The 18,840-nt window shown below is 47.3% G+C and overlaps 2 protein-coding genes across 3 annotated transcripts in view; both read right to left on the reverse strand.

Annotated features, from left to right (window-relative positions):
• Positions 1 to 18,840, reverse strand: part of LOC144584427 (uncharacterized) — a 678,013-nt gene that overhangs the window by 519,169 nt on the left and 140,004 nt on the right. The gene's annotated exons all lie outside the window — the stretch shown is intronic.
• The window catches only part of GSE1 (Gse1 coiled-coil protein), a 389,126-nt gene that overhangs the window by 58,588 nt on the left and 311,698 nt on the right, over positions 1 to 18,840 (reverse strand). The gene's annotated exons all lie outside the window — the stretch shown is intronic.

Here is an 18,840-nt window from a genome sequence, read left to right on the forward strand (position 1 = left end):
AAGAGAAGGGGAAGAAGGAGAAAGACGGTTGGTTTTTATAAAAATGTAAACTCTACAACTTAATGTCCAGGTAGTGGGTAACCTGTAAAAGGACAGAAGAACAAGCAGATTTGGAACCCATCTGGAAGCAACCTGTCCTCACCTGAAAGTCCTTCCCTGTCATCCTGGATGCAGGGAATCAGACAGTGGTTACCTCGAAGGGAAGGAAAAGCGCTCTGCACTTTGAGGCATTGTTCCAAACCTGACCCTAACAGGAGAATAGGATGGACAGATCACCATCTCCTAAAACTACAAACAAGGAATGAGAATGAGATCAGTGCTATAGCTCTTCCTGACCTTATTCCCCCCCCCCCCAATCAAGTTGGCAGAGAAGACACTCACCCTTGGAAATCCAGTGGAGATCAGGGAGGGTGCTGACTTGCAAAGCTTTGCTGCATTTGAATTCCCTGAAAACTCAAGTTTTCAAGTCATGGAAACGTTGCTGTCTAAGACCTTAGAACTGAGCTATCCAGCAACCCCAGTCTCCTAACCCACTTCCAGAATGAATGGTACAGAATCCACCTAGACCTTGGCCAGCAAGGAGACAAAGGCGCTTGGGTGTCTTCTAAGGAGGTCCTCCACCCTCCTCCCACGATTCCATGGCCCAAAGGAGGGACTGACGAATGACTGAGCCAAACACTGCTCTCACCAACCATTTGAGGAGATATCAAAGTGCCTCAGTGAGCCTCCTCTTTACGGCCCCTAACTGGACATACCAAAATAGGGGATGGTGAAAGCTGCCATGTACTCAGGAGGCCATGATACAAAGCTGGCAGGCTTTGTTGGGCTGATGAGTTACTAGTTAAGCTTTGGCCAGAAAATCATGGCCAGTTGCTGGGCTACTTCATTCAGCAACTTGGCCAGCTTTAGCCAAAGGACCAACTACAAGTAGTCAATGGGGCTGGACAATTTTCTACCTGCACCCCCATTTTTGCATCCACTAGATCTTGTGAAAAGTTGCTGAGTTAGCTTCATTTTGTGTTCCCAGGGCCACTGTATGCAAAAAGTTTAGCTCAAGTTTCTTCCCCCTGCTTGTCCAATTCCACCATCAGTGCAGCTACTTGCAATCAAGATGCCAAGAAAACACTCTGTTTCTCCTGTCCTGCTGGTTCAGATAGTCTGGATGCTGGCTTCCAGGTAGTTAGCATGGTGTCAGCAACCTTGAAAATTACATCAAAATTGACTGCAAGCTCATTCCAAAGGTCATACAGAAGTTGCTGGCTTGGTTGTTAGAGCTGAACTATCCAGAAACCTAGTTTACTTGCGAAGCAAAATGAGTTGAAGTATTGCAAAACATGAAGCCTACCGTAGAGCCTAGCCAGCACAATTAGTCTTGGAAGGATTATCTGACTTCAACAATTCTACATTTTTCCTATAAGGTTGCACCTGTGTGACAGTTCTGAAAGGCGATGGCTGACTTACCAAAAAAAAGCCTGTGACATCAGTAGTCCATAATACCAGCAGTGCCCCACACCTCAGTGGTTTTAAGGTCTCCGGCTGCAGAGCCTGGGAGCTGCTTTCCACACTGTGCCTTTCTGACAGGGGCTGGCCTCGATGAGCCATAAGGGTCCCTTTTCAGTTCTGAAGTTCTAAGATGATTATGATTTATTGCTCTCAGCCCATCCTCTAAAAGTGGCAATGACTGCCAGGCCAGCATGAGACTGAGTGGGTTAGTCTGCTCTTTGGAGGTATCCCAGGAGATCCTCCATGTTTCTCCCCAAATAACTCATTTATTCTAAGCCCTTCTTCTGCTTGTTCTCTTCGGCCCGCTCTTTCCGCAACCGACATGCAAACAGATGCACTTCCAGGAAAACCACAGCCCGCCCTCAACCTTCCTACTGTAACACAGAGAAAAACAGAGAAACAGAAAGACACACACACACACAAGATGCCTTTCTGTATGAAGCCTGGCTTTTTTGTTCTATCAGGATTTCTGGAGTTGCCTAGAACACACACATCTTCGTTTATTAAATTAGAAACGTTTCCAGAGATTGCTGAGAGTGACCTAAATTGACTCAGGGTGAGGGAGCCTGCTTTCCTTCCCTCACCATAGACAAAACTGCCAGGCACGTCCCTCAAGCAGCAGCTCAAATGCAACGATTCTGCTGGCCATGGAACATCTCTCAGAAATAGAAAAGGGTTAGAACTTGCAAAAGATAGATTTGTGTTTTTTTTAATGCAACTCCCAGAATTACATTGTCAAAATGGCCACTGACACCTGTCGTTCCCCTCTCCCCAAAAAACCTTTTCCAAGTGCTGGAAATGACAAACGCAACCATGTAAAATGCAAAGGAATGGATCATAAAAATGCCTGATGTTTCCAGTAGCTAAACAGCCCCTCTCTCCTTGCTCTGAGCAGGGATCCCAGCCAGGTGATAGCCCTAGTATCCAATCCTGGGCACAGTTCAGCCATGGAAGGTTTCATCTGAACATGTACAGAATGTGTTCCTTTCTAAATTTCAAGGGGATAAATTAGCCACTGACTTTATTTAAAGCAGGAATGGGCAACAGGCAACCCGGGGCCTTTGACATCGGTCGCAGAAGCTCCCTAAGAATACTTAAGAGTAAACAGACTCATTTTTCAAATTACAGTCTCTCAGCCACTTCTAGTTTCATTTCTTCTCCCTTGTGTGTGGCTCCTTGAGGAGGTCTGAAGGAGGATACTGCGCCCCCCCCCCACGCTACCCACTCCATGTTAAAGCCCTTCAATCCTGGCGCAAGCTCAGTCCTTTTCATGTATTCTTGTGAAGGGAACGGCTCTTTTGCAAAAATGGAGTCTCTGGGCTCCCAAAGGGGGGAGAAAGGGAGAAGGAAGTGGCGCCCAGTGACTCCGATGGAAGATGCCTTCACTTCAAACTCACCTTGCAGAAGGTAAGCAACACGCCTCAGAACCACGGCATCAGAACTGCCTTTCGAAGATCACTGCTCCCCATCTCGTGTCCTTGCTGCTTTGGGATAGAAGGCCTGCATAGAGTGCAGACGGGACTTCCTGTTTCTCTCCCCTGCCCCAAACCACCTGCTTTTGCTGCAACATGCACCCTGAACGCGGGATGATTCCTCTCCTCTCCTCCCATAATGACAGCGCTGGGAAGATGGCTGATGCTTCTTTTCAGCCAACGGGCCGTGGTGTTCTAGCCTCTCCCCCCCCCCCCGGGCCCACTTCCTGGGCTGTGAACCGTTGCACAGCAAACAGCCATCTAACAGATAAAACTTTGCACACGGTAGCGTTGCAGTGTTGGGAAAGCCACTACCGTCAGTTCCGCGGTACATGCATAAGTGCGACCAAAAAAAGAAACGATAACCTCCCTCACCTTGCCATTTTGCTGAATCTACAGGGGGCCAGCGCTGCCTCGCTGAGAGACAGCCTGCCTGTCTCTCTTTGATACAATCCTGCACATTCAGCCATGCCTGCAAGCAACACAAATCAGCTCACAGAAAGTTGCGGCACACCACGAGGTCAGGCTGTGTACCCCTCTCACTCAGTTCTGCCGACTCTAGACTAGCCAGGAGGTCTCTAGGGCCTCAGGCAGAGACCGCCTTTCCTTTCACCTGCTACCTCATCCTTTTAACCGGAGACGCCCGGGGATTGATCTCCGAGACCTTCTCTCTCACTAGGAAACCATTCTTCCTGACCCCTTCGTGCTATGCCCTGAACCAGCTTGGAGCGGATTTCCTTTTGCCGGGTTCAAGCACTCGCTTCTCCCAGAAGGCTTTGACTATTTCTGGCTTCAAGCTTTTAGCTACCTATGGCATTCCGTTATATGTATTTCGTTGCTAAATTTAACTCTTCTTCTAGCATTCACAAACCACAAGGATGGCTTATGATAAAAAGCAAAACCTAAAGATACCACAACAAAACAATAATTAGAAGTGCAGTTATGATCTACACGATTATTCCTCAATTCATGACAATTCATGCAGGTATAGAAACCCATACACCTAGCCAACCTGTACTACTAATTCCATTTCTCTCCCATCCTGCTTTTTAGGTAGGTTACATTGCAGCAAGCAAAGACTCCCCTTCTCCGCCACCCCACCAACCTTCATCTCATCCTTCTAACAAGGAGGATGTTACCATCTCTCAGCCTAACATGCCCTCAAGGCATGTTAGGCTGAGAAAGGGTATCAGGTGCTTTACAGCTTGACCCAGGTCAAATAAAACTAACAACTACATCACACGGACTATCCAAAGGTATGCTCTGGCAATGTTTCAAAATGTTGATTATGGAAAGGTGTGATGGGCTTCGTTAGGGAAGGAGGCACCAAAGGATGGAGCCACCAGGAACAAGACCACACACCTTTCATCTATCAGCATAGCTTTTGATAGACATAATACCTTTAAATGAAGTACTTTGGGAACGGCCTCACAAGGATGAAAATGCTGTTCAGCTAAATACAATCCTCACAGGTCATGAGGAAGTCCTGCCCCAACAAGAAAGGAAGGCCTTTTTTATGATACAGTTATACAGCATGATAAGGTTGTAGCTTACATAGAACCCTTCTTAAGGAAAAAGGTATTAAAAGTCAACAGCAACAGTAGCAGTAGTAAACACAGGGAATGAGGCAATTAGAAAGTGGCATAATTGCAACATTTTCTGCAACAACAAAGCAGGAGAGGTGAAATAACCACTACTTGCATGGGCTTATAAAGCACCTGATTTAGCTGGAAAGATAAGATTACACAGACATGTATACATGTATGTGCAGAGCACAAAATATACATTTTTCCTGCCTTCAAGATGTAGGAAACGTCCAGCTGGGCAACTTATGGAAATCCAATAGCAAGACTCTGTTGCAGCTGGTGCCTTGATCAAGTTGTGCTGTATCTCCATCGCTGTTTTCCAGACTAGAAGATCTTTCAGGTTTGGTCAAAATGACACCAGAGCCATGAGCACTTTCAGGTGTGGCTGTCCACCGTCTGCCCCAGGCTCCTCACCTTTGTCTCCATCTACTGGTGTGCCCTTTTGCAGAAAGCCTACAGGACTGCACAGGGTGTTGATGTCAGTAAACCCATCAGCAAGATGTGCCAGAAAATTCTCCTGGAGATAAACCTCCTTTCCCCCAAGGCAGTAAAAGGTGGGGCTGCTGCTCAGCCATATTGAAATGGGGACCAGTGGAGAGAGAAAACCCACAAGGAGCATCTTTGACTGCAAAACACAACACAAGGTAGAAAAGCACCACAACAGCCAATTCTGTTCCTGAAAAGGAAAGGCGGCGGCAGTAGCAAAGGAAGAAAAGGGGGGGGGGACCATTTCTACAGGTAGTACCCATGCTGCAGCAAAATCACATAAAGCCTTGTGGCAACTTCAAGACTAGCAGATTTATTATGACAAGCACGCAATTTTTGTCCACAAAACCTCGTGCCACAATAAATCTGTCAGTCTTTAAGCTGCCAAAGAGCTTTTTGCCATTTGATGAAAAATAAAGTGTCTGCAGTTGTAACATTTAAGGAAACTGCACAAGGCGAAGATTAAGGGCACCGGCCCTTAGGGTGTTCCGTTAGGCAAGCTCCATAAGCCACCTGGTAGCTACGCGGATGGTCCGGAAACCTTTAAAGCAGCTCTTGGCCTGTGAGCCACTGAGAGACCCGGGAGACGACATGAATGGGGAAACTGTAATTTGAGAGCAGAACCTCTTTGGGACCCTTGCTCCTGGAGACGGCTTTCCCTGAGCATCTGGCAGCAGCTGACTGGGAGCCCATTCCCTTTGGTGTGGCTTCGCCGGCTGCAGGCCTGCCTCTGTGTCAGCTGGCCTCCAAGGTGCCCCAAGCGGGGTCGTCGGCACTGGCCTGGCATCGCCGCTTAAGGCAGGTGCCACACGCAGCCCCGTCTTTGCCCCCTCGGCAGGGAACCGAGTGCAGCACAGCTGCCATCCTTTCCCCATCGGTTGCTGACGATGCCAGCAGGTTGCTGGCATTCGGAGCCACCCTGGGAAGCAAAAGCAAGCACCAGGCTGTCTGCCTTGAGCGGCTGGGTTTGGCCTGCCCATGTGGTTGGAGGCGGGTGCGAAAGAATAAACGTAGCCAGGGACAGAAGGAGCAGAGAGGGAGAGAGAGAGTGCGGGGGGGGGGGAGGGAAGGGAACAGGGAGGCTCTGGGGGCCATTCCCCTCCCTCCAGGGCCACAAACCTCGCCATATCCTCGCCCCAAATGCACACCAAGTCTTGTCGGCCCAGAAGCCCCAGTGCTCAGGCTGAACTCCCCAAGGGGACACGGAGGTACATTTCGGACCAAGACGAAAATACAGTCCTTCATATTTTGACGGACTACAGTTCCTACCAACCCTAACCAATGGTGAGGGATACTGGGAGTTGGAGCCCAAGAACCAGCTGTGTTTTGAACCAGCTGAAGGGCTGTGTTTTGAACCAGGGTTAAGTGAATCTCTCTCCATGCCAGAATCAAAGCAGCACAACTGGAAGCTTCCCTCCCCAGTGCCTTGGGGAGGCTCTTCTGTCCCTGTAATGCTTCCTACAGCAGAGGTTTGAAAGCATGTCCTGATAAAAGGACAGGCCTGGCCCCAGGGTGGCCCTTTCAGCTGGAAACACTGCTACACTGGAAGCAGTTCACACCTTCACCCTGTGTGGTTAACACACCTCTGTGAATCACAGGCAGCCACAGCTGGCTGGGCCCCGGCAGCTGCTTCCCTCTGCTGGGTCAGACTCAAGGCCTCTCTGAGCCACCTCTAACCCCGGTGCTTTCCATATATGCTGATATATTTTCCCCCTTTGTTCTTGCTAGCTGGGGCTGAGGAGAGTGGTAGTCTCAACACATCTGCAACAGCCTGGGCCAGGAAAACGGATCTGCCTAGCCTGCTTCAGTGGCTAAACAGGTGCCCTGGGATGACGCACCCTCCCCAGCTGTTTGCTCTCTTTACCCACTATTCAAAGCTAGACCTCCTTTGAATAAGGAATTTCTACTGAGCTGTTGGGAGCAAGAGCCAATGAGACACCTTCTGCACAGACATGTCTTTTCTCCTCTCCCTGGACAACCTTCAACAAGCTACCTGAGCTGCTGGCAAAATCCCCAGTAATTATTGAACTTAACTTTGCAACCTCCCACTTTTCTTGCTTACTGAGATCTGGGGCAACCAAATCTTTCCTGAAATCCCCATATTCAAGCCAGATCCTGGAAACAACATTACTGTAACATCATTACAGTACTTCCAATGAGTTCTTGCTGTTATTACTGTATATCTAATCATGATGGTATAGCAGAAATGTACTTCATTATTTCACTGGAACAGTTAAAAAAAAAAGGCTTAACAAGTTCCAATTCCTTTTAAGAGAGCATTCTAGAGGCACTGTTGAAGTTTTATTTCACTCTTGCCGTTCCTAAGGCTCTCTTTTAAAATAAGGAATTAACACAAGCAACACAACAAAGTAGCCAGATTAACCAACAGTAACAAATAACTCCTTAAATGTTGCAATAATTCATCAGAATGAATACATTTTAAGCTTACTGCAGTCTATTTCATTTGGAGATTATCACATGCTGCTGCAAACGAAATCTCAAATGTCTTCACGCCCTTTTCCAGATGCAACAGCCCTGACTGGACCATCCTGTCGCTCATTTTCATCAGGATTTAAGTGCTTTGGCCCAAACTGTGTTGAAAGCCTCAAAAGGAAGCAAGAATACTCCCATTCAGGAGACTGGGGAAAGAGCATGTCCTCCAGCAGCCACTAGGAGGCAGCATCTGGCCAGCTCTTTTGCTGGGCTCAGCATACAAGCAGCAACCTGACCCGAAAGGCGCAGAGAGGAGGAGGAGGGCCATTCACCTGGCGTGCAGGTAGAGAAGGAAAGAAATTTGCTGGATTCACACTTCTTTGCAGAGGTATCCATTTTGCACCTTCCAAGGCTGCCAGCAGAACAGAACGGAGACATGCACAATCCCATTTGAAAAGTGTGCGCTAACATACTTCAATCAAGGTCAACATTCATACAAAAATGCCAGTTTGGGTATGTGGTTGTTTTTTTTAACCACGCATACAAAGAAGCACATGGGGGGGGCAGTTTCATGGCGGTGATGGACTAGTTCAGACATGGGATGGAATAGGAATCCCTCCCACAAGACCAAGAAGCAGAAGAAGATGGATAGGACAAGAGTTTACCATTGCAAGTGTGGATATGTAATTATAGGGCCGGGCCAGGAAGCCTTTGCAGAGGTTCCACCATGACCATAAACACCAGCAGCACAGTGAGCATTTCCTTGACAAGATGGACAAGCATGCACCTCATGCTGTCAAGGAGAGTCCACGGCCGCAAACACGACACAGCAACTCTACACCCCCTCCTGGTAACCTCACCCCTCCCACCCCTGATCCAGCAGTCATGTTGTCCTTTACCCCTGTGGAGGTGGAAGCACAAAATCAAACCCAGAAGGTGTCTCTGAGAGAAAGAAGAGGAAGATATTGGGGGCTCTACAGGAGCTCTTCTCGATCGTCAGCTCCCTGTTTGTGGAATGATCTCTCCAGGCAGGATCCTTGGAGGCTACACGGCAGTCTTCTCATGGTCAACCACAGACCCCTTCATTCTTGTGGGCATTTTAAGAGTGCTTTTAGACCACAGCATTCTTCTGCTGTGCTGTTACGTCGTCCCCCCCCCCTGATTTTATATGCTGCAGTGTACTTGTTTTTCTTGATGGTTTTATTATGTGCTGCCTCTAAGCTATCCTTTTAAAAATAATTTTAATGTTTCTTTTTCTATACATCCTTATATGTTTATAATTCTTAATGTCTTGGTACCATTCAGAGAACTTTTGTTACTGGCCATTTTTTATAAAAATAAAAAATCAAATGTAGAAAAGATGAAACAGAGGGCAATTCCACCATTCCTGTTAAAGATCCTTTTTCCCCCTCCCTCTCTCTCCTCTCTCTCTCTTTTTCCTCACGTGAGGTTTCTTTTTAGACTTTCAGCTTGCTGGAAACCACTTTCTTAAAAACAGATTTTCTGTATGTTGTTCTACAAGACTTTCTGGCTGAAATAAGTACCTAAAAGCCACAATTACTTGGCAAAATCCATGGATCCTGGCTAACAGGTCTTGGCCCTCGTTTTTTGCACATATTAGGAACCAAAAGCTACATTTCTCATCTCTACCAGCTTTGGGGCTCATCAGCACCGACTCTGCTTGTCATTAGTGGGCTGCTGCTTCTCTCCTCCCTCCCTCGGCTGCAAAGAGAGATGATAGAGGGGACACACAGAAGAAGAAAATACACAAGGAATTGAAAAGGAACAGGGAGAGAACGAGGCTTAGTCTGAAACGGAACTTTCCTCAAGAACCTCTTCTTCTTGTTGTTGTTTTGCAAGGAGTCCTAAAACTATAAAGATGAGTGCCTTGAAGTATGGTTCATCTGCTACATACTTCCGAGAGCAGCAGTCTTCCCTAGAAACCTGGAATTCAAGACAAGAACTTCTGGGTCAGAGAGTATGGCTACAGGCGGCCTTCAGCTCTCTACAGAGGCACATGGGTACCTGCGTGCGCACACACACACAGAGGCAGCCTCATTCCTTTGCAAATCCAGCCCTGGGAGAGAGGCTTTGCCACACACTCTCTTGATCACCTGCCAGGCCCACCACCTCCCAGCCGCTTCCCCCTCCCTCCTCAGCACCCCATCATAAAATATGAAGGGGTCGGGCTCTCTGAAGCCCTGGCATCTAAAGGATACAGCAATTACCAGGCAGTGAAGGCAGGTGTGTGGGGAGATTTATCAGCTCTCACCAGGAACAGCAAGGTAAGCGTGCTGGGGAGAGAAAGGGAGGGGGCCATAAATCAGGTGGGAAGGAGGGCTGGTGGGAACTCTTGAGTGTTGGCTTGTCCTGCCCTTGCCGGCGAGGCCTGCTTGCTCAGCGGGAATCATGGGCGGATCCACAGGCTTCCTTCACCTAGTGCCCAGGAGAGGTTGCCAGGAGACGCAGGAGATGTGTGCGGGTTCAGTGCCATCATTTAAACTCGTGGCCGGGGAGGCAGCACGCAGGCACCTCAAAAGGCTGTAATGATAGTCAAGTACCTTCCCCGAGCTGCCTGCCACTGAACTCAGCCCGCACCAGCCGCCGGCTGCTCAAAAAAAGCAGCTATTTTGGGCTTACGGGAGTGAAAGCGGCGGAACTAATAATTTATTACCAAACGCAATGGGAGAGAGAGAGGAAGAGAGAGAGAAAGAGAGGGAGAACGCTTTGCTCTCACTGGCTCTCAGCAAATGGAGCAGAAAACGCAGAAAAGCGAAAAGCAGAGAACATGGCACTCATCCACCACGCTTCTTGAGAATGGCCGACATGCGAAGAAAAGGGAAATGCAAAGCAGGGTGGGGGACGGGGGAGGGATGGAGAGAAATAACCTTGGTATGGTTGTGAGTAATGCCCACCTGCATTAACTCAGAATAATAAATAAAAGCCCTGTATGAGATAAAGCACCGTCTCCCAACCTTTGAACATGACTGGGACTACAACTGAGCAATGCCCACGCTGGCAGGGGATAATGGTGCTGTTACTGGCCCCATAATCTGCAGAGTAGCAGGTTAGAGAAGGCTAGAACACAGAGAATTTAACAGACTTTCCACATCCATTTCACTCCTTGAAGCAGTGCCGTATGTCCCTGAATTCCACTCTGTGATGGTTTGCCCCAGGGCATTTCAAATGTATAATCTTCATAAAATAGGTTCCACTAATTACTCGTTTGTAGATGCATGTTGTAAACTAAACCATGTTTGCAAGAGGACTCCAGCCTGCCATCTATTTCATGGACAAGCATTTTAACCATGTATGCTGTTACATTCTAAGTTTTATTATTGTTTACACTGCTATGAAATCTTCAGATCTGAGTTGTTTATAAATATGCAGAAGTGGAGGGAAGTGAGAGATTGAAAGAGAGTTGAAGTCAACACAGCAGTAAGTCAGCTTACTATCACTTCTTACACCCCAAGGTGTGTCGGACGACAGCTCCCAAGGCAGCATTAGCATTCCCTTGTTCGTATCAGTACAAATGAGGTTTGGGGAAGGCTGACTTATAATATTCTGTACCACTACCATTATTCCCAATCACTCACAAGTTGTAGGGCAAGGATGTCTCTCAGACCATCTGCCTACGGACACCAGAGCCTGAGATGAAGCCAGAGGCAGAAATGGCCTGGTGCCGAATCTCTCCATCTTAATTTCATTTTATTAAAGACACAGGAAATCTCAGCTGCAGGCACTTGCTCAGTTTCATTGCACGCCACGGCACTTGCTCTCAAACACTGTATAGCACAGAGTCACACCTCCCAATCCATGGTAATTAATCTGGTGGAACTGTTACCTCTGGCTTCCAGGCTTAATCTCTAGAGTGAATTCACAGAACCCTACAGGCTCTCCTTGGGAAGCCAGAGTGTGCATCGTTGGGTGGATAGGCAGAGGAAGCCATCGCTCGGGTGCCTATAGCCAGTGCTGGTGAATGTATGTCTGGCTGTAGAGCGCCAAAGAACTACAAATTCTAGCTGCAATCTCTCTCTCTCCAATCAGAAGTACAGGGACAACACTCCTTACCCTCCTTCTTGGGCTGCCCTACAGATCAGAAGAAAATAGTAACTCTAAGGCCCCTTGGACACTAGAAAGCATTATGTCAATACCGACGATAATGAGATGACAGTCTTACCTATAAACGTTGTGCATGCCAAGGCAGGGAGACAAGGGAGATATGGTCCACAAACACTCAGCTAGTGACAAGACCACATCAGCAGTTAGGGTAGCAACCTCGTCATGGCTTTCTAATGCCTAAAGTGGCATCAGCTCAATAATGGCAGCCTCAAAAGGACATGACCTGGGATGTATAGCAGGAATGAGCAACTTCTGGAGTTCTGCTTCTCCTCCAAGAACCAGGAGGCTGATGACTCCCCCTGTGCCCCTGGCTCCCGCAATTTTAATTTTTTTTTTTTTTTTTTACTAAAAATGACCTCTGGCAATTTTAGGGGTGAAGGTGGGAGCAATTTCATTACGTTTCACCCAGCTCACCTATTTTAGCAACTGATTCTACCACACAAATTGAAGCAAAGCAATTTGTGATGAAGAGCCAGGAAGAGATATGAGTAACAACCATTTTTCAAAGCCCAAGTGGTGCTTTAAAAAGGGAAGCAAGAAGTTTCTTAACAGACGTCGCATTACTCATCCTCAAAGTACCTGCATTTGCTGCTGGGCATGGCCTCTGCGTCCTGGACAAAACAGGCTGGGATCAGCCAAGAACCTCGTAAAGCTTTCCCGTGGCGCTGAGGTGCAGCTACAGGAGAAGCTACACTTCTTGACTTCCTCTTCAGCCAGCTGCTCATGGCAGAGATCACTTGTCCAGGGTGAAGTGTCTAGTGTAGTCTAGTTACCTTTTCAGATTACACACCCCAGAATCTTTCCGCTAGCAGACCGGCTGGGGATCCTGGCACTTGTCATCCCAATACGATAATGCTTCCGCACACTGCAAAAGCCAGCCCTGTTCCGTACAGGAAGACAGCATAAAAGAGACTTGGGAAAGTCTACAAAAAATGACTCGCTCACGTTGCTGATTCAAGTCCTTTGGGGCATAACAGCTGCTCCCAAATAAACACAAGTGCACACTTCCAATCTGCCAGCGCTTCTCTGATTGTTTTTAAGGCTGAGCCAGAAAGTAGGGACTGACAATTGGTTGTAGCGGTGTGCTCACTGGCTTGATTCTTTGGCTTGTTCTGACCTTGATGATGATGGCTAACAGAGCCCACAATGTTTCCAACCACATGCTCACTCTCAGGCTACAAACTGAGTGCCATAGAGATGAAGCCAGATAAAGAATGCCTTGATGCCTCATCCTGTTCCTAACTTTCTCTCCCCCCCCCTGCAGAACTGGTTGCATAGTTTCAATCTCTTGTTTGAAATATCTGAAGTGCACCGACAGCATGCTTCATTAGCAAATTAATTAGCTGACTTACTGGAGCCCAGAGATCTCATCCCTCACTGGTCATGTTCTTCCAGGGAAACTTGGCGGGGATAGCTAACCTGGGTGTGTGTTTGCTTGCCTGAGAAGAAAAAAGGAGAAGTAACACCCAAATTAACTGGCAGCAGAGGATATTGGAGGATTTTGCCTGATACGAAGAAAGACACCTAAAGCCGAAGACTCAGTGTGGCTGGAAAGCGGCCACGGCCATGGCCAGACCTCCCTTTTAAAACTGAAATCAACTTCAAACCTGCTTGCTTCTTTGGCTTCCAACCAAGGCTGAATGCAGACAACCAGGAGCCACACACTTCAACGCCAAGAGCACTCAGTTGTGTGCGAAAGTACACAGAGATCTGGGGCCTTCACCTCTGTGAGCAAGCCTGGAGTTACTCTGCACCTACTTCCAAGATTTCCAAAAGGCTGCAGAAATGCTGAGCTTGCCATTCTTCATATAATGAGTATTAGACACCTATAATGAATTTGATGAAGTCTTCCCAGATCTCTGCTTTTTCAACATGGAATGGAGGGTCTTACCCTGGAAGCTTATACATGCAAGTTGTTCTCAACTGGTAGCATCTTTACTACTGGTGGGACACAGAAGTAGTCTTGATGAGATGCTTGGATTTTCATGACAATCAAGAATTCACCCTCCATCAACCTCCATGCCCTCCAGCAAGTGTCCCATGCTGTTTCCTACAAACTAAGTCTGTTGTTGTTGTTGTTGTTGTTGTTGTTGTTGTTGTTGTTGTTGTTGTTGTTGTTGTTGTTGTTGTTGTTGTTGCTGCTGCTGCTGCTGCTGCTGCTGCTGCTGCTGCTGCTGCTGCTGCTGCTGCTGTTGCTGTTGCTGTTGCTGTTGCTGTTGTTGTGTGCTGTCAAGCCAATTCTGATTAATGGCAACCCTTTTCAGGGTTTCCTAGGCAGAGAGTACTCAGAATTGGTTTACCACTCCCTTCTTCTGGGGGGGCAGTCTGGGACTATGCAGCTTGCCCAAGGCCATTCAGGCTGGCTCTTCTCCCTGGAGGCCCAGTGGGGAATTGGACTCCCAATCTCTCACTCCACAGCCAGATACCTAACTCAATGTACTATTCAGCCAACCAAACTAAATCTACCTGCCACAAATTATCTACCTGTATCCTTCTGACATGGTGGTGCTGCGGGCTAAACCGCAGAAGCCTGTGCTGCAAGGTCAGAAGACCAAGCAGTCGTAAGATCGAATCCACGCGATGGAGTGAGCGCCCGTCGCTTGTCCCAGCTCCCGCCAACCTGGCGGTTCGAAAGCATGCAAATGCAAGTAGATAAATAGGAACCACCTCAGTGGGAAGGTAACAGCGTTCCGTGTCTAAGTCACACTGGCCATGTGACCACGGAAGATTGTCTTTGGACAAAAACACTGGCTCTAATGGCTTGGAATCGGGGATGAGCACCGCCTCCTAGAGTCGAACACGACTGCACAAAAATTGTCAAGGGGAACCTTTACCTTTACCTTTACATATCCTTCTGACAAATTGAAAGTATTCTGAACACTCAATGGTTTGTTTTAATGCCTCATTCCCCCTTGATTACTATCTGCAAACAAAAAACGTAGTGACAAAATGCTTCTAAACTTGTAAGTTTCCTTCTTGGGGAAAAATAGGCTTTTTGTTTCTGTCAAAGTGGGATTCAGGTTTTAAGAAGTGCAAAGCAGGTATTATATTGCCTCTGGGATTTCTGAATCCATGCCAGGAAACTGAGTTTAGAGGACAGGATAGCCAGAGGTTGCTAACAAAGCTGGCCATATCCTCAAAAATATTTCCCAGGTTTCCTTAGGTGTGGATGGGAGAAAAAGCTTGGACACTGTTATTTGTTTTAACCTAGTTTGTATCTGTAATACTGCTGTCCTCAACGGGTACAGGCTGCAAGACCGAGATTTTGTTTGATGAGATGGCGAAAATCAGGTTTTTCTTAGCTTGAAGATGCAGCAAGGGATATGCCTCAATCACTTCCTTATGAGGAGCAGATGCTGAGTTGGTTGGGATGTTCTTGCTGCAACTTCAGCAGAACAGATGATCCAGTTTCAAGGCAAGGATAAGGCCAAGCAGAACTGCTGTTCCAAACATGACTATATCTCAGGGACAGCTCACCCATAACCCACAACCCTCATGTTCGTCCCTGAAAACTGAAAACACAGTTGTGTGGCTTCTAGGCAAGTCTAAAAACTCAAGATTTCCTGATTTTTTCAACTGATGCACCATAAATCTCTGTAGCTGGTACCGTAGGGGGTGCTGGCTTCTCCCCATTTCTCACTTTTCTGCCACCCAGTTACCTTCTGAAGGGGCAACTGGTGTCGGGTTTCACCCTAATCTCTAGCTCACGTTTAGACCTGCATAGCGTTAGGGTAGGAAGCAGCCTTGGTTTTTCCTTCTCTGCAGGGTAAGATGGCACTAATCCAACACTGTGAGGGCAGGGAGGAAAAACCAGTCTGATCTCTCTCTCTCTCTTTAGAAAGCATTTCAATTAGGTAGACTATCAAGAGCAGCTTTAATTGGCTCCCGGAAGGAAACCTCCCCAGCAGAGATTAACCCAGGATCTCAAGCCTGCCACAAGCTATCTGTGGTGAAGAGTCTTTCTCAACCATCTTCCCAGCACTGGTGAAGGTCTCCCCTCTCCCCAGTCTGGATGCTGGCTGGAAAGGTACAGAGGAGAGGGGATCACGTCTGGCAAATCACACTTGGAAGCAAACTTGCGTTCTGAAACAAACTCCTGTTGCGAACCTGCACAAGTCCTCTTTCAGGCACGATTCACGACCTACATAAATGAAAACATGGAACCTGCTCCCCCCCCCAAGTCTTTAAGTATCACAGACCTAAATCCAAAAGTCATCTGCAACTAGAGTAAACCCACTGAAGGAACAGGACTTATGCAAGTGTCACTACAGTAACAGATTCCACATGGGTATGGTTCCAGCCGGGCAACTGGATTTAGGCTTAAGCCTTTGAGCATTAAATACAACGTTTTCCTCTATTTTACTGTAAATGGTTTGAGAGGTCTGGTGGGCAGAATATAGATTAATGAATGTGTTAAATAAATAAATAACAACAAAGACTAGAGTGAGAGGCACTACCTCAGTGAATGCTACCCCACCCCAAGATGGATATCTGTTAAAATCTGATCACAGTTTCCTATCCGGCTGACTCCGTGAATACAGGCTTGTTAAGGAACCCCTAGCTTTATATCCATCAGAACATCCTTAATAATTTGCCATGGAGCAGCATTGCTAAAAAGCCTTGAGATTCTCCAGGGCTTCCAACCAGAGGGAAAAAAAAAAACACTTGCCAGGTTCCTAGTCCTCACTACTGCCCGCTAACATCAAAAGACAACTGGGGAAGAATATGTTGAACTACACAAGACCAATCCCCCACAACCAACACTGCCATTAGTATGGTTCTTGAAAGATGACGAGATTGCAATCCCAGAAAGCAAGTTTTTCAAGGTGTACGCCTGCCTACAAAGAACCTATAGAGCAGGGAGATTTTCTTGTACATGCAGTGCTGAGCTCTATGATAATTACATCAAGGGTTCTTGAGGAAAGATGCCCTACCGGCAGAGCACAAGGAACGTTGAATGGACGGATGGCAGCTGTCCCCCCACTAAGCTTTCTCCACCCTCTTTGGGTGGAAACAGAAGCCTTCCACTTTTACTGTGCCTCTGGCTGCCCTATTAGCCCGTTCAGTTCTCATAGGCTCTTTCATCGATCACTTGGTTGCAGATCATTGATCTGGCAAATGACAACAAGCCAGTTAATAAGAGCCTGTTTTGAGTGCACAGGCAGCAAGGGAAATGAGAGAGAAGGCAGTATGCCCAAGCTGGCAGGAATGCCACTCTTGGGCATATGATCACAGTGGTGAAACGGCACAAGCGAGTATCTGTCAGATCCCTGCAGGCATTCAAGCTGAACCATGGCTGCAGACAGGCTACTGCATAAAATTACCTGCACACCTCTTTTCACTATTGTGATTGTCACTGTCAGCATCTACCTTTTTTTTTTTTTTGTAAATTTGAAGGCACAACTGGGTTTATTTCATTTCTTTTGAGAACACACGCATTTGCCATTCATAAAGGTTCAGATGGATTATTTCTCCTCCTTCATTACCACCACCAGCAGCAAAAGAAGCCACTGCATTCAAAACGGCAGTATGCCCACAAACACTAGCAGGTAAGGAGACAAACAACCCCCCAGACCTGATACTTTGCTTCTAGAAACAACCAGAAATACCCTTTGGAAGCTCCAACAGCAAACAAGGACTGACTCCTAAGCACTAGAGTTTCTTTTCAACACCAGCTTTTCAAACGCAGATTGCCCTGAAAGGTGGAGGTACTCTGCAAACTATCAGCAACTAAAGAGGAGAACATGCCTTTAAGAGATGGAGAACCTGTCCTCTAGAGCGGCATTTGCTGGAGGCCGGGTCCTGACAGTCCTCAGGGCAGATGCCAGCCGTGGCTTTTGCTGGAGCCAAAGGTGGATGGAAAGGGGCTGGTGGTCCTTCCTGCTTATTTCTTGTCACACCCTTCTCTCTTTCTCCCTCCTATGCAGCAGGCTGCTAGGACTGCTCTTGCTAGGGGAGTGAAATGATTGCTTGCAGGGCCTTTTGAAATCATCATCATCATCATCTTGGAACTGTAGAGCTGGAAGGGACCCTATGAATCATGGAGCCCAGCTCCTGTCAAGGGGGCAAAGTGGGGGGAATCGGACTCCCAGCCTCAGAGGTCTAAACCACAGCACTCTCTATCCAGCAGTTGCCGAATGCCTCGTGTGACCCGGTGGTCTGCGGCTGCTTACTTATGTTTTGGAAACAGCAGAGAGACCCGTTTTTTATTAGTGTTCAGGGACTGAGCCACAACCACATTTGAAGACAGCGGGGCGGGGTGGTAGGGCCACAAAGTTATGTTTGCTTCCTTCAGTTGTGTGTGGCTTGCAGCACTTGCCAAGTTGTTTGAATCCGGAAGTCGGTTTTGGACCAGGTCTTTCTGTCCCTTCCCCACCCTTACACCCCCAAACCGATAGTAATATTCATCACAAGAGACGGGCAACTTGTGGATATCCAGAAATTGCTGGACTACATCTCCCTTTATCCCTCTCACACTCACACACACACACACACACACACACACACACACACACACACACACACACACACACACACACACACACACACACACCGAGAGAGAGAGAGAGAGAGAGAGAGAGAGAGAGAGAGAGAGAGAGTCAAAACAAGTAACTAGAAAACATGACTCATTATACTAATATAGGACTATTGTTCTGTGCCATTATGTTAATTTTGAAATGTAACTTTGTTATGTCTTGGTTATCATTTGGGCTGATTATATTACTTGTGACATTTGGCATCCAGAGCTATACTGTCTCTAAACATGAGGCTCCATTTAACTCTTATGAGCAGAATTTCATACAGTACAACGCCCAGAACACTCCTGGGTAGCGTGCCTATGCTGACTGAGAGAATATGGACATTGCAATCCACTGCTTATGACCCCCCTCCCCCAAAGCCATTCGTAGGGTTTCTTGAAGTTAATCCTGGAATTGTGTAACCTAGTGCTCATCACCATGTCTTGTGGCAGCAAAGTCGTTAATTCGTTTGAACGTTTGACTAGGATTCAGGAATAAAGGTAAAGGTTCCCCTTGACAATTTTTGTCCAGTCGTGTTTGACTCAAGGGGGCGGTGTTCATCCCCGTTTTCAAGCCATAGAGCCAGCGTTTGACCGAAGACAATCTTCCGTGGTCACGTGGCCAGTGCGACTTAGACAAGGAACGCCATTACCTTCCCACCAAAGTGGTCCCTATTAATCTACTCGCATTTGCATGCTTTCAAACCGCTAGGTTGGCAGG

The sequence above is a fragment of the Pogona vitticeps genome, chromosome 10 (assembly GCF_051106095.1).
Source record: "Pogona vitticeps strain Pit_001003342236 chromosome 10, PviZW2.1, whole genome shotgun sequence".
Classification (NCBI taxonomy): domain Eukaryota; kingdom Metazoa; phylum Chordata; class Lepidosauria; order Squamata; family Agamidae; genus Pogona; species Pogona vitticeps.